Here is a 9,865-nt window from a genome sequence, read left to right on the forward strand (position 1 = left end):
ACGGTCAAAAGAAAATCGCAACGCGAGCTTCCAAGTTCGCAACGCGATTTAGAAGAAAATCGCAATGCGATTGATAGAATCGCAATGCGATTTATAGAATCGCAATGCGATTGAGAGAGTCGTAACGCGATTTAGAAGAAAATCGCAATGCGACTGAGAGAATCGCAACGGTCAAAAGAATAGTTAAAAAAATTTTGTTTCTTAAGAATTTTCTCTAAAAAGATAGTATCCGCGCGGACGTGTCGAAGACACGTATTACCACGACCACGACCACGACCACGACCACGACCACGACCACGACCACGACCACGACCACGAGACGGCGGCGGCGGCGCGCGAGAGTCCCCCTTGTCCTCTTTCACTCAACAAGGAAGTGCAAAATACAAGCCTTAAATACCATTCCCAATAGTATTTCCAATACTATGTGGGATTGAGCATTACCAACACTTGTTCCAAATATCATTATTCTTCATAAGTTATCATCCATTACAATATGAATTAGTCGTGTTAATGAACCAATATACCTCATTAATATATGGTATTGTTGAACAAAAGAATGATGATGATGATCTTATTAAAGACCATCTAATACGAAAGAATCCAATGCATAACCGATACCTTATTGTGAAACTAATTCACATAGAGGTTGTACGTGAAAAAAAAATCTTTTACTTTTATAGTAAATATCTATCTCAATAATTTTAATATAAAAAATATATTTTTTATTTAATAATAGAATTATTTCATGTATTTATCAAGTTATAATTTTAAATACTTATTAAAATGAATTAATTTATTATCGATAATTCATATTGTAATGGATGATAACTTATGAAGAATAATGATATTGGGAACAAGTGTTGGTAATGCTCAATCCCACATAGTATTGGAAACACTATTGAGAATTATATTTAAAGCTTGTATTTTGCACTTCCTTGTTGAGTGAAAGAGGACAAGGGGGACTCTCGCGCGCCGCCGCCGCTGCGATTTTCAACGTTGCGATTCTATAAATCGCATTGCGATTCTCTCAGTCGCATTGCGATTCTCTCAGTCGCATTGCGATTTTCTTCTAAATCGCGTTGCGACTCTCTCAATCGCATTGCGATTATATAAATCGCATTGCGATTCTATAAATCGCATTGCGATTCTATCAATCGCATTGCGATTCTATCAATCGCATTGCGATTTTCTTCTAAATCGCGTTGCGAACTTGGAAGCTCGCGTTGCGATTTTCTTTTGACCGTTGCGATTTTCTTTTTAACGTTGCGATTTTGATATCGCGTTGCGATTTTATTGGTCATTTTGGCAAATCCAAAAAAAAGTTAGTTAAAATCGTATATTATAAGGTATTTTTGGTCACTGAGGCGATTTTATCTTCTTTTAATCAAGACTTAGACTTTGGACTGTCTTTCTCAATGTTAGGCATTGCATTGCGTCTCTAATCTTTGAACCATAGCAATGACCATCGGTTGCCTCTTTCTCGGTAAGGGTCAAGCCTGAGCTTTCCACCTCCAAATGTAAAAATTGCGAAATTAAATTATTAATATAAAATATTTAAATCATATCATAATATATATATATAAAATATTTAATTTTTTATCAAAATTTTAGAAAATACGACTGCTCCATCATCCCTGTTCCCTAAGTCCATCTCTAATTAACACCGAAAGTTTGAAAGTTTAGTTACGTATAGTTGAAATTTAATGGCTCATTTCACACTGATTATTTTATACAAACAAGACAGATAGCCTATGATCACTTAACAGTAGAGAAAAAGGTTCTCCTTTTCCTTTATACCCCCGTATACATATATAAAACTCATTTCAGTCGAGCATAGAAGATAACGAAAGTAAGAAAAAAAAGGTACATAAAGGAAGCAAGACCCTTACAACAAAAACAACTCCAAGTTAGTAGTGTCAGCTCCTGGGAATTACCATCCTTTGTCAGTCCATTTCACCTATTCAAAGCAAAAAAGAAAAAAAATTACCCCACCCCACCAGCTGTAATTCTTGTCTGTGACCTCATTCCATGCCAAATACTGGTGTCTGCAACACTGAGAGGCTTGGCTTTGCAGTCTGATAAGAATGCAATGGTTGTGCAATGTTCCAGCTATGGTAGCTACCGGAGCCCTCGCAGTTGTTAATGCCATTGCCATTGTTGTTTAATACGAGTGGTGTAGCTAATGAAATCGATGGAGTAAGTACTAACATTATAACCACCTCTGTTGTTGAAGCACTCCGAGTTCACGCCGATATCGATACCGAAGCCGGTCGGATTTTGTAACATGCTAGTAGGGTTAACTGCAACACTAGGGTGCTTTGCCGTACCGTTGTTGTATGATCCAAAGATATTGGACCAATAATCGGAATGGTCTTGCTTGATGGGAACTGCAAAGCTGCTGAGATTGGAGCCTGCAGCAGAAGAGAGATCTCGGTTGTTGTTGTTGGTGACCGCAGTGATCTTAGCATCGGAAGCCGAATGCGAGCAGTTCTTGGATTTACCGCTAAGGCCACCGATGGGAAGATTACTGTTGGCAATGCTTTTAACGTCGTACCGGCTCATGTCGAAGTTTGTCACTGCATTTAGCCCCCGGAATTTGATTGCAGCAATATCATAGGCCTCAGCTGCTTCTTCTTGGGTGGCTGCAAAATAAAATGTTGAGAAAATAACATAAATTAGTTAATAAACAAATAAAAGGAAGCAAAAATCACTCACTAAATGTGCCTAGATAGAGATCTTTGTTGCCTGCAACTCTTCCAATTCTTGCCTGCCACCTCCCATGTTGATGATGCCTGAAATATAAAAGCAAAAGAAATTAAAATCTGCTTGAAAATGAAAATAATTTAGAATATATAAATAAAGAACCTTGTGACCCCTCTGTAGATCGAGGCACCCCTTGAAAATCCACTGCTTTTCCTGGGAAAATAAAATTTAACCAAAAAGAAAGCTTAGTCTTTGCTAATGCAAAATCATAATTTAAATAAGTGTGTATATACAAGTTAATATTTACCTTCGTAGTGAAGCGACGAATTCTTGCCTAGTCATGTTCTTCATCTCTTCTAGTTCCTTCTCGTAGTTAGAAATCTGAAGAAAAGGATAAATCTTGATATAAGATGGAATAAGTGAACGATGAAGTTCGAGTTGGAATCGGAGAAACGGTAGTGTTTACACTTTACCGGGAAGTTTGTAGTGGTGGTTGGACCCCAGTACTTTAGAGCTGCAAGATCATAAGCTCTTGCTGCTTTATCTTCCTTGTCATACCCACCTAATCATATAAAAAAGAACCAAAGACCAAAGTGATTATGAAGAGAATCTATGTTATCCATGCAAACCAACAGAAGTTCAATCTCTCGAGTAATTATTGTCACAGTACGTGAAAAACAAAAGGAAAATGATGATACTTAAAGTGTGGTTAAAAATTAGAACTGGAAACTCACCCAGATAAACTAAAAGAAAACAATGATGAAACGATTCGAGCATCCATCCATGGCAGCAATCATTCGTTAATCGTCGTTTAAGATGTCAACATATTAGAATCATCAACCATTCATAATGGCATATTTCAAGAACTTGATATTAAGAACTTGTTATCATTTACCTTGCCTTCCTTTCCTACTTTGGCCTTCTCTTCTGCAGCTATTGTCCCACAGGTGAGCTTCATACCTTCCGGTCCATCTATGTCTATTAAATCAACCCAAGCCAAGAAAATGAAACGAAAATTAATAATTTTTGTAATCTGTATTTTGTATTTGTACTTTGTATCGTATCGTTTGGTTATTTACCTGGTAACTCCACGGTAGATAGATGTACGTTGACCGAAACTATCACTAGCTTTCCTCGGTGCCGGCTCAGCCTTCGGCACCGTCTTTTGTGGTTTGTTTCCAGATGAAAACCCTCGAAGAAAGCTAGCAGCTATGGTTTTAAGCTCGGAGTCATATATCTCGTCGTGGGAGACAGTCACGGGAAGTGTTGTTTCAGTAGAGAAATGGTGCTGTTGTTTTGGTGCAGTACCAGTCAAGGAACCGCCAAGAAAATCGTCGAGCCTCGGGCCTTTTTCGAACACGGTCATGCCTGTTCCTGTGCCTGCCCCTGCCCCTTCATCTTCAAAGTTGGAAAGAGAGAAAGCGAGCCAATTCTGAGTAGAAAAAGAATCGGTGTTGTTGTCGTTCCCCATGTTCATATCCATAAAAAAGAAAACTAGGGTTTAGCTAAAACAGAAGCTGCCTGGTGAAGATGGAACAAATTACTGGCGATATCAGATGATAAAAGAAAAAGACGGAGAGAAAGAGAATTTGGTGAAATGAAGAGAGAAGTGAGAGGATGATGACACATATATGGAGATGTGTTTGAATGAGATTGAGAGATTGAGACTAATTAAAGGTAAAAAAAGAGAGAGGTGAAAGTGAAGGAAAGAGAAGAGGTCGCACGAGCATCGAGGTTCTTTGTTTCTGATTGAGGCAAGGGTGGAGTGGGAGCTGAGCTAACAAAATTTAATTTGATAGTTGATGGAAGAATGAGAGAGGGAGAAGAAGAAGATGAGTGTTTGCACCAAGTGACGGATACCTTAGCATTAGTTAGCAATGCAAGTGGAAGCATTTTCATAGGTTCATTTGGCGGTTTCTCTCTCTTCCTTCTACGTCAAACCTCTGTTATTTAACAAGTTCTGCACTTACTATATTTTTAAAATATTTTATAGCATATATCAACTTTGCATATGTTTTTGGTTTAGATGTTCAACTTTAAAAATTTCCATATTTATCACTAAAATTTCGAATTTGACTGTTTTTAACCGCTCGACGACCATTAAATTTCTTATGCTATCCCAAAACATTGTGTTTTGTATTTTTTTAAATAAAATTTTAATCTTTTTTCTAACAATCAGAATCTTGTTTCGTTTGATCGTTTCTATGTATTTCTCATTCTTTCCTTTTTTTTTCCATTTCCATTTTTTAAAATTAAAAAATAAGTTAAAACTCCAATTATATATAATAGAGTTACAGATCTAAATATATAAAAGGATTTTATGAATAGACATATTTATTAAATTAAATTTTGTATTAAGAATTAACCTATTGAAAAAAATCCCGACGACGATACTTCTCTGACATGAATTTTGATCTACTAACTTACGAACGAGAATCTAAACGTTTAATTTTACGAGCTCTGTGACACATTTATACCATATTATATTTCATGTTGTTTATAAATACTAACATGTAACATAGATATAAGCAACGAGACATAAGTCTAAACATAATGTCACCACCATTAAAGATATCATACTTATAATCATTTATTTATATACCACACAAGGGTATCATCATTTGCAAATATAGTATTTAGTATTAAGCATTAAGTATCGAAGAAAAAAATGGAAGCCGATATCATAGTTATCTCACTCAAGATTCTTATATGAAAATGACCATCTAGCTCAGTTGGTAGAGCATAAGGTTCTTAATCTTGAAGTCATGAGATCGAATCTCATGAGGGGTATTTTCATAATTTGAAGGTTTCCGCATAAGCTGCTCTCAACCTAATGTTGAAGGCAGCCTACTATCTTATCTCTCCCTTAATCCATTACATATGGAAACAAGGATAACCATTTCACTCAAGATTCTTATATGCGATTTTAGAAAGGAAAAACATTTATAGAACAAACCACTTTTGGGGTGAAAAATTCGAATCAAAGCTAAGCAAAGTGAGCCCATGGGAGGGATTCCTCTATCTTTGTCATGATTATTGGACCCAGCAAGTGCCGCGTGTGTGTGTTTAAATAAAAAACTTTCATCTTTTCCCTTCTTGACTACACACATTGGTCAAGGAATCGTGGTGGACAGAGTGTTGCCAGTAAAAGACAACCATTGCCTCTCCGTGGCTCACTCATCTCCTTTGCCTTTCTCCCTCCGCAACACTACCCTCTTCCTCTTTCACTAGGGGTGTTCAAATAACCGAATTAATTCAATTAACCGATCAAACTAAATTAATTTGATTAATTTAATTTGGTTATCGAATTAGGTCGGTCGGTTAACGATTAAGAAAATTTTTAGAATTCGGTTAATGGTTAATTCGGTTAATTAATGGAATTAACCGAAATTAAATTTTAAATTTTAAATTTTAAATTTTAAATTTTAAATTTTAAATTTTAAATTTTAAATTTTAAATTTTAAATTTTAAATTTTAAATTTTAAATTTTAAATTTTAAATTTTAAATTTTAAATTTTAAATTTTAAATTTTAAATTTTAAATTTTAAATTTTAAATTTAAATTTTAAATTTTAAATTTTAAATTTTAAATTTTAAATATATTATATATAATATATAGGCTCAACCCAAACCATTTAAAACTCAATTAATAATTTAAGATTCAATAACTTTTAAACCTAAATCAATATTAATTAATTAAAAAATTATATAAAATTTTATTTTATAATTATATATTATTTAAATTAATTGTAAACTGTTTTTTAATTAAAAATATTCTATATATTATATATAACATATGGACTAAGCCTAAACCATTTAAAACCTAATTAATAATTTAAGATCAAATAACTTTTAAACCTAAATCAATATTAATTAATTAAAAAATTTATCTGAAATTTTTATTTTATAATTATATATTATTTAAATTAATTATAAACTTTTTTTTGAATTAAAAAAATATTTAATTTTTATATAAATTAGAAAATAAAAAAATCGGTTAATTCGAAAATTAACTGAATTAACCGAAATTTATTTGGTTCGGTTAATATTATCGAAAAAAATTCGATTCGGTTAACGATTAAAGAAAAAAAGTTCAGTTATGACTAATTCGGTTCAATTCGATTCGATTTTAACCGAATGAACAACCCTATCTTTCACTCTATTATTTATCACGACGTTTTTATCCCAATGTATATCATTTAAAAATATTTTTTCATTCTAAAATCTCTTGAAGATTATTTCTAAAATAATTGTATATAGGCATTAAAATGAGAAATACTATTTGTTTTTTCTTAGTTTATGTATTAAATAAAAATATTTATCTTTTTCGTATTTTATAAATTATTCTTCTTAATTTATCTTTTTCATGTTTTATAAATTATCGTTATTAAATAAAAATATAACACATATCAATATATGATATTTATATCAATAACCAGTTGGTCTAGTAGGATGAGGCATTATATTTCTTAAAAAAGGTTAGGAGTCCGAATCTTGACGTTTGCGAATTGAACAAACTGAGTTAGAAGGGTCGTTCTCGCTTCGATCAATAATTCAGATATCAGTGGTTAATTAAAAAACATATATTATATTCATATCCATTCATATAATTTGAGGAAAGGTATATATTTTAATGAGAAAATCGTCTCAGTGACAACAAATGCCTTATAATATACGATTTTAACCAACTTTTTTTAGATTTGCCAAAATGACCAACAAAATCGCAATGCGATCTCCAGAATCGCAAATCAGTTCCCAGAATCGCAACGCGAGTATGAAAATCGCAACGCGAACATATAAATCGCAACGCGATTTTGACTATCGCAACGAGTATCCGTAAAATTGCAACGCGTATCCATAAATCGCAACGACAATACGTAAAATAGCAACGCGTATCCGTAAATCGCAACGAGAATACGTAAATCGCAACGCGTATCTGTAAATCGCAACGAGAATACGTAAATCGCAATGAGTATCCGTAAATCACAATGTGTATCCGTAAATCGCAACGACAATACGTAAAATCGTAACGCGTATCCGTAAATCGCAACGCGATCGATAATTCGCAGCGCGATCTCTGGTATCGCAAATCAGTTTCCAGATTCGCAACGCGATTCTGACTATCGCATTGCGATTTCCCAAATTCGCGTTGCAATTTTCCTAATTCGCAATGCGAATACGTAAATCGCAATGTGATTACGTAAATCGCAATGCGAATCTGTAAATCGCAACGAGATTCTGACTATCGCAATATTGAATTTCAAATTCGCAACTCGATTTCTGAATTCGCAACAGGTTTTAATTTCGCAACACAAATGTTTTGGGTATATAACTACGCAGCAGTAGCAACTCATAACCTAAATCCCTAAATCACAACTCATTTCATCTCCATCTATCACTCTCTCCGGCGACATCCGTTCCTATATCCAACGACATCATTCCCCATCCGGCAACAGGTTTTAGTTTCGCAGCTCGTTTGTTTAGTAAATTAATTTACAATAATGAAATCATCTAATGTTGATCATGTTTGGATAGATTTGTGTTTTGGAGGGTCGTGGGAGAATGTTCATGGTGTTTTACAATATATGCCTTTACCCATGAATCTTCAACTAAAACTGTCATTAAAAAAGTTAACTTATGAAACTCTAATATTATGTGTTGCAAATAAATTGAATTTAGAGCCCCTAAGTGGATTTAGGCTATCTTATCAGAGAAATTGTAAAGTTTATTTGTTAACCGACAATGAAGATGTTGAACGATTCATTGCTTACATTAGTGTTTCAAGTGATGATGTTACATTGTATGTTGTTGAACCTAGAAGTAGTGAAGTTGGGTCAATAGCAAGTAGTAATCAACTAAGTTTTTCAACCCCAGTTTATGGTGCTCAAAATTTAATGGTTTCACCACAATTTCATCACCAATCAAATATTGTTTCACCACATTTCCAATACCAAACGCAATCTCAAAACCCACAACATTTCCCTAATCCAAATCCCAATGAACTTTCAGCACCAAATTCTGGTTTTCGTATTGACCAGTTAGACGATGATGAGACAACAGAAAAAATTGTGAGTACTAGTCAGTATTCGAAATTTGATCTTGGTCAATACCCGGACTTTGATCTTGGTCAATACTCGGATTTTGATGATTTTTCAGAAGAAGAAACAGACCTTGCGTGTAATGATTTTGATATTGGTCAATACCCGAATTTTGATGATGAAACAACCGTTGCCGAGGAAGATGCTGTTGATGATAATGAGGAGGAAGTTACGACTGTAAATGAACATGTTGAACATCCATTCTGTAATTCATATAACACTGAAGAAGAAAAAGAAGAAGAAGAAATCCCCAAAGAAAAGTCCCCGAAGAAAATGCCACGGGAGTATAACTGGAATATGCCAGAATTACTTCAGATACCGGAAGAAGAGTTGGTAAAGATAGGAGTTGATTGTTACACAAAAATTATTTGTATCAAGAAAGATGATTGTTTTGATACAAAGGAAGACTTGAAGATAGCTTTGTATAAAAAATGTGTGGAAGATGGCTATCAACTAAAAGTTAACAAATCAAGCAAAGATCGTTTCGAAACAATGTGTATGATTGACAAAAACTGTATGTGGTGTATGATTGCAAAGAGGATAAAAGATTGCGAAATGTTTCAAGTTAGGACTTTTATTGATAAACATACATGTTCAAGAACCCAAGTTTTTCCTCACCATAGACAGGCAAACAAAAAGGTGTTGGGTGGTTTTCTGGTTGAGTTAATGTTTTTGAATGGTATGGTATATCGGGGACATGAAATTATGACTGACATGAATGCTCGGTTCAAGATTATTATCTCATATTCTCAAGCTTGGAGAGACAAATGTTATGCCTTGGAATTGTTGAGGGGGTCGCCAGAAGCATCGTTTGCCCAACTGTCGGCTTATTGTCACAATTTAAAGCTGAAAAATCCTGGGTCGGTAACTCATATCAAAACAGATAGATATGGACACTTTGAGTTGCTGTTTATCGCCATTGGTGCTGCGGTTAGTAAATCATTCTAATTTTGTTGACTCATTTTTGTTAGTTACATGCATTTCACATTTAAATGATTATATTTCTTGTGTATATAATTTTGTAGATTCGTTCGTTTATTAATTGCATGCGCCCAGTTATTATAG

The 9,865-nt window shown here is 34.0% G+C and overlaps 1 pseudogene; it reads right to left on the reverse strand.

Moving 5' to 3' along the window:
* Positions 1–1,993: 1,993 nt before the first annotated feature.
* Positions 1,994–4,463, reverse strand: LOC120182554 (annotated as a pseudogene).
* Between the last annotated feature and the right edge of the window lie 5,402 nt (positions 4,464–9,865).

This window comes from Hibiscus syriacus, unplaced genomic scaffold (assembly GCF_006381635.1).
Source record: "Hibiscus syriacus cultivar Baekdansim isolate YM2019G1 unplaced genomic scaffold, ASM638163v2 tig00112688_pilon, whole genome shotgun sequence".
Lineage (NCBI taxonomy): Eukaryota > Viridiplantae > Streptophyta > Magnoliopsida > Malvales > Malvaceae > Hibiscus > Hibiscus syriacus.